Genomic DNA, 6,543 nt, shown 5'->3' with positions numbered 1-6,543 from the left:
TCTTTAGGGCTCTGGTTGGGTAGAATTGGATTTGGGTGCCAGTCACCAATTCCTGGCAGTGTTTTTGCATTGATAGTTGGTGTTTGTGTAGATTTGGATGAGGGGGGCAGAAGCCGGGCATTTTGTCAAATGGAAAACAGGCGATGTTTTGCTTTGTAAGTTTGAAAAATTGGCTTCTTGTCAAGACTTGAAGACTGCTCAGAAGTTGCCCACTTATTTATTTATGGTGGAGAGGCGGGCAGTCCCTTCAACTGAATGAATAATGCCTAAACCAAATTAACATTACCAGGACGAAGAACTAATAGCCCATGTTGCGAAAAGGTATTGGCGCAAGTATATAGAATGATGCAGAGAATTTTAAAACTTAACTTTCAGTTGAAACCAGAGCTTTTTAAAACTGGGATTTATGGATAGTCAGTTAGAAAAGACTAATAAAAATGACTGGATCTATCTATCTATCTATCTATCTATCTATCTATCTATCTATCAATCATATTTATATAGCCGCCCATCTCACAAAAGGTAACTCTGGGCAGTGTACAACAAATTTTAAAAAATACATAAAAACAACTACATATAAAAAACTGTAAAATATATGGTAACTGCAGTGAGGCTATGATATGCAGAAAGATAGAAGAATGTAGAAAAACCCACAATGAAGGAGTGGATGGTGAAGATGGATGAATTTGCAGGAACAGCTCAACTGCCTTGCTTGATTTGGGAGGGAACAACAACTAATTTTAAGTTTGGAAGTCCTTTACGGACTTTTTGCTGAAAATGGACAAAAATGAGCTGATGATTTCACAACCTACTGATTCAAAAGGGGTGTTTATGAGAAGAAGGGAACCATGATATATAATTTGGGAGGGCAGAAATGGCAATAATAATGTTTGTCACAGCTGTAAAGAAGGAGGTTGCTTCTTTAGATATTTTTCTTTTTCTTTCTTTTTTCTTCTCTTCTCTTGACTTTTATTGCTTTTCATTTTTTCTTTTTTCTTTTTTCTTTTTTCTTTTTTCTTTTTTCTTTATGTTTCTATAGTTTTTAATCCTGTCAAAAAAATTCTCTATTTATTAATTTATTTAGAATTTTTAGCCAGTGTTCTTACAGCTTTGTCTTCTATCCAGGAGCAATGAGATTCATCTTATCTGGAAGTCAATTTCATTTTTAAAAAATCACCTAGGCTTCTCAAAGGTTTGCCATATTTTCAGAAAGTAAGCTGACCCATAAGGAAGACTCTCTCTCCCCAAGACTAGTTTGACTAGTTCGATGGGGTTACATATTCCCCTCATTTCTTCCCCTACTGGTTGGTCCCCACTGATGGATGGAAAGAAGAACCACATCTTTGGAAAAGAGTCCCCTGATGTTGTGTCCATTCTGCTTGGTCTGGAAGGAGATATTCTGGTGTTCTTTGACAGGTCAGTAATAGATAACAAAGCTTGAGATCCTGAGACTTTTCCCTGAAACTATTGTAGAAGAAATGGCTTTCCTTTCCTTTCCTTTCCTTTCCTTTCCTTTCCTTTCCTTTCCTTTCCTTTCCTTTCCTTTCCTTTCCTTTCCTTTCCTTTCCTTTCCTTTCCTTTCCTTTCCTTTCCTTTCCTTTCCTTTCCTCTCCTCTCCTCTCCTCTCCTCTCCTCTCCTCTCCTCTCCTCCCCTCCCCTCCCCTCCCCTCCCCTCCCCTCCCCTCCCCTCCCCTCTCATTCCCATTCCCATTCCCATTCCCATATTCCTCCTCCTCCCTTCTTCTCCTTCCCACATCCTGTCCCCTTCCTCTTCCCTTCCTTTCTTTTTTTCTACATGTTCATTTCCTTTCCTTTCTAGTATATCTTATTTATTTCTATTTCCTTTCCCTTCCCCCATTTAAGGGAAGAAACCCAAGATTTAAGGCATCAAAATCTGGACCCCACTTTTGTCTACCAATCTGGGTGGACAACTCTTGTGATCGCCACCATCTCTCCTTGGATTTAGGCTTATATACCAGAGAAAGCCAATGAGGAGAAATGGGAGAGATGTTCTTCAAGAAATTGTTTTCTCAAGAATGTGGGAGAATGTAAGATCTAGCTGCATGCACTAGAAGGGGGGATCCTATCGAATTAGACCTAACACTAGAAAGTTGTGATTTTTAAGAATTGTTCATAATTTTATAGCAATGACTCTTCTGCCTTCCAGAACAGCTTGTTTTATAATAGTTACCCACCATAGGAACCAGTGAAACATTAAGAACTATATTTTCATTTTCTTTCCCTATTTCTTTCCTTCTGTACCAAGACTTTTACTTTGGAAGACTCAAAACAAGGATAGTATGTTTTTACTAAGGGACAGATTAATTTGCAGACCAAAGTGCAAAATTCCAGAGGATTGCTGGGTACAGAAAAAAGATCTGATGGCCCTAGATAGAAACCAAGTTAGATGGTGGGAAAGGATGCCCAAGATTGTGCCCCAAAGGAAGACCCAACATTTGGGGGTGGGGTTGAAATGCACCCTCCAATTTACTAAAGTCTCCATTCTCTCTCCCTCAATCCTTTCCTTCCTCTTAATTAATGGTTGAAATGAAGTGAGGGTAGCAGTGACAAATTAAGGTTATCTGCACTCCACATGTTTCCTTTATTCTCCACATGTCTAATAAATGTATATAAAGAAGATGAGTTCTTAAAGGGTGGGGGAACCCACCACTTTATTACCTGCAAAGGAAGGCTCACCATCTTTCACCAGCAGAATGTAAAACACATTGTTGGCTTGTTCCAAGAAGCCAATTCTTTCCTCCCCATCCAGCTGTTTCTGGCTGATGCTCATTTTCTCTTCCAGACAAATATCTAAGCTCCTTTCTACCTTCAAACACCTCCCTTCATTGGTTTGCTCCCAACTGGTAGCTATAGGGAGATTCTCACCAGCCCAGAAGAGGGAATTTGTGGTTTCAGTCAACTTGAGAAATGGGCTATGTCTTCGGTCTTCATTGGACCAAGCGGTTGTGATAATCTAGCAGTAATAATGGTTTCCATGTGCAACATATTCAATGGAAACAGAAATCTAATGTTACAGGAAAGCAGGCCAATAAAGTAGGCCAGACTACGAAACCAGTGCCCTAAAATTGCTTTTACTGGAACAGCTATAACAGCAGAATCTTCCAAGCCTGAATGTGCTTCCCGGCTCCCTCACTTTATCTTCATTTGAACTAGGGAGGGGCTTGTCTAAGACATTTTCTTAATTTAGTTTCTTGGATCAGGCTGAAGCCCTCCTTATCTGACAGTTGCCTCAGCTCTTCCTCCTGTCCTTCAAGGCCATTCCCTATTCCCTCTACATCAGGTAAACATTGGGTCGAAACCATACCCAAAGGCTTAATCAAGCTCCAGTTGGACTAATGAATTAAAGGCTGTGGCCCTTGTGATAGACAGGGGTTTGAGGACTTCACATGAGGCATCTTACCTAAAAAGAGATGCTTCCCACAAATCAGCAAGGAGCAAGGTAGTTGTGTTGGCAAATGAAAGAGACCCCAATTTGTATCAAAGCAATCTATATATTGAGGGCCATGGAAAAAGTCTGTGTGGTTGCTAAGAGTCCACAACAACTTGATGGCACAATCAATCATAACCTGGGACATGGAAAACTGAAAAAGAGGACTTAACAGTTGAACAGGAGATGTGACCCTGGCCCACTGAGCTTCCTCCACAAGAATTAGTTCAAAGTTCTAAACCTTTATTATGACCATTGACCAGTCTTTGGTACAGCTTCATATCAAAAGTTACAGAATACAAAAAAAAATAAAAATAAAATAAGAGGAGCAGACAATGTCATCTGCTCAATGAAAAACAAAGAAGTAAAAGACAGGTTGAGTGGGCTAACTAAGGCCATGAGTGCACTCAGTAAGATCCTGAGAAAAATAAAGTAACATTTAAGGGGGTGAACTCCTCTATGAATAGCACTAGTAATATATTTACTTAAATGCTAGAACGCTAAACTGATGACCTACTAACACAGTAAAGAATTAAAGTGCCATTCAGTAGACCAGTGTTGTCCAAACTTGGGCACTTTAAGATGAGTGGACTTCAACTCCCAGAATTCCCCAGCCAGCCCTGCTGGCTGGGGAATTCTGAGAGTTGAAGTCCACTCATCTTAAAGTGCCCAAGTTTGGACAACACTGCAGTAGACCAATAAATTTAGACTACAGGCCTCCTAACTCACTTCTGATGGTCAGTAGCTTCGTAGGCTTCAGAGAAGTCTTTCTCAAATGACCTGAGAAAGTAGGGTTTAAAAGTGGGTTTTATTAACAGATCCCTTGCTGATCTTTCTGCCTCTGACTTCATGTGTAGTAAAGATCGTGGAACCTGTGGGTCTTTTAAAACTCTTGGCAAATTTGCCATCCCATGGGTCATCACAGGTGCCTTTGCTACTGGGAATATCCATCCGTTTAGCAGCAAGGGTTAAAGCACCTTTCTATTCTGGTCATGCCAAAGTGTGCCAGAGTTAATGATATGCCTCAAATGTCCTCTGCCTCTTTTCCAAACAATGATCGTTCAGTTGGATGGTAGAAAATTTGCTGTAGACATACTTCCAAAGGAGAAGAGGTCTTCAGAGGAATTCCAACGGCTCTGGGGTGTGTTTCTGCGCTAACATCATGACAAAAGCTGCAATATGAGTAGCTTATTTTTCTCTGCACAATCCTCTCTCCAATGGTCGGCAGCCTTCCTGGTTCCCACCTTTCCACTCAATGTCAAAAGAAAACATCTGGAGGAAAGTCTTCCCAGGTTTTTGTTTTCAGATTGGGGAGCTGGGGCAGGCAGGGAGGCTGAGAATGATGAAAGTAAGTGTAACAGAAAATCCTCTTCCCAGTGGCCTGCAACCTCTCCCTGGCTTCCCCCGTTCCCACCTAACAGTCTGCAGCCTCCCTGGCTGCCCACCCTTTCATTCAATCCCAAAGGAAGACATCAGGACACAACTTTTCCCACTGGGCTTTTCAGATTGGGATGTATAAACAAACCCACCTTAGATCACATCAGAATAATTCTCTGTCTTACAAGTTAATAGAGGGCTTTTAAAACAACCCCTACGGGTCCCTTTAATGGCAAAGACCAGGAGCTGAATTTCACTTTCTGTATTTAAAACGTGCGCTGTCCCATTCGGTTATCATGTGAACAGTGCAACAGTGTGAGGACAAATGCTTCCACTTCCTTCTCCAACAGTGGCCTCAGATGGCACTTGCAGAAGAGACATAACATACATGGATTTCATCTGAAACAAGACATCGTTTGAAAATCTGCAAAGATACAATCCATATCTACATGTGGCATCCACGAGTGACTGCATTCACACATCCTATGGAGTGTTTGCTTTTAGCAGAGCATGGCTTGTGAACCCAACAGTTGCTTTTGCTAAACCATGATGTATAGATTAGCCGCGTGTGGGAACCCAGCCAATAACTGCTTAGTCAACAAGCCACATGGATGCACACCATACCTTAGTGTGACAAGCTACACGAGTCAGTGATTTTAGGAGAACTGCTTTGAGGAAACGTGTTTTGGACGGCAGCTGTTGACAGAAGTGGGACTGTGCTTGAAGTAGAGCATGTGCATCTTTGCTCTGGCTGAACTGAGGAAGAATTATTTGTGAGCCTCTAAGATCCTTGTTCTGCCCAGAGAAGTTAATAATCGTTCACAGTTGCTTGGCTGCAAAGGGGAATAAACGCTCTGATTAATCGAGAATTTCAAGAGGTTTCCCCCCTCCTCCAAATACCATCCTTCAAGCTCTTTAGATGTTTCCATCTCTCTCTTTTCCCCTCCCCCTCTGACTTCCTTTCAAGAAATTTTGAACACATGAATGGAGAGAGAGAAACAGAATGAAGGGGACACTTCAAAGAAAATGGGAACCATTACGAGGAGATCTGTTTATAGAGAGAATGAATGATTATGAGGAAGATGCCAACGGGAGGGAGGGAGGGCGGGAGGGAGGGAGGGCGGGAGGGCTCCCTAGTTGCATAGTGACTCTCCCGTGTGGTTCTCATCAGTGGCTTGAGTGAGGTTCCCCCCCAACCCTATTTGAACATGCTGCAGAGCTCCTTTTCCATTAAAGAGGGCATCTGACCAGCCTAGGCCTACAAAAACCCAGGAATGATCATAGCCACTTTTTATATGTTGAGATTCTCAGCAGTGCTCAAATTACGTATGTGCTGGTGTATATGGATTACTTGTGAATTACTCAGTTTCAACGAGTAATGCATTTGTTCTCTTTTTCTCTCCTGATGCTTGTTGGAACTGTATGGAGGTAACATCCCATGTGCTTGGGACCTGGGAACTGTAGATTTCTGAGGGCACCCACATCTTTGGATGGAGGTCAGTCGATCTGGAGAAAGGGGAAGCAACATTTCCCAGAGACACGGATGTCTCATATTCTGCTGTAGCACTACGCACTTACTGCTGTTGGGCAGCGATGCCAAAGGGGGCTCATGGAGAAGTGGTAGCATGGAAGGTTAGCACAATGGTCTGTATACATGAATTCACAGGCCAAAGCTGGGCTATTATAATCATGGCATGGTCCTGATTATGTCACTGGGA

The 6,543-nt window shown here is 42.0% G+C and overlaps 1 non-coding gene across 1 annotated transcript; it reads left to right on the top strand.

Moving 5' to 3' along the window:
• The first annotated feature begins 337 nt into the window (after positions 1-337).
• On the top strand, positions 338-409 carry LOC148216415 (small nucleolar RNA SNORD36). The gene has a single exon (XR_015795449.1). It is a non-coding gene; the product is annotated as a small nucleolar RNA SNORD36 (small nucleolar RNA).
• The last annotated feature ends 6,134 nt before the right edge of the window (positions 410-6,543 follow it).

Source organism: Python bivittatus, unplaced genomic scaffold, assembly GCF_059951505.1.
Source record: "Python bivittatus isolate LINGU-HERP-01145 unplaced genomic scaffold, Pbiv_v1 ctg000110_np1212, whole genome shotgun sequence".
NCBI classification, from domain to species: Eukaryota; Metazoa; Chordata; class Lepidosauria; order Squamata; family Pythonidae; genus Python; species Python bivittatus.
This window is presented reverse-complemented; position numbering and strand designations above follow the sequence as displayed.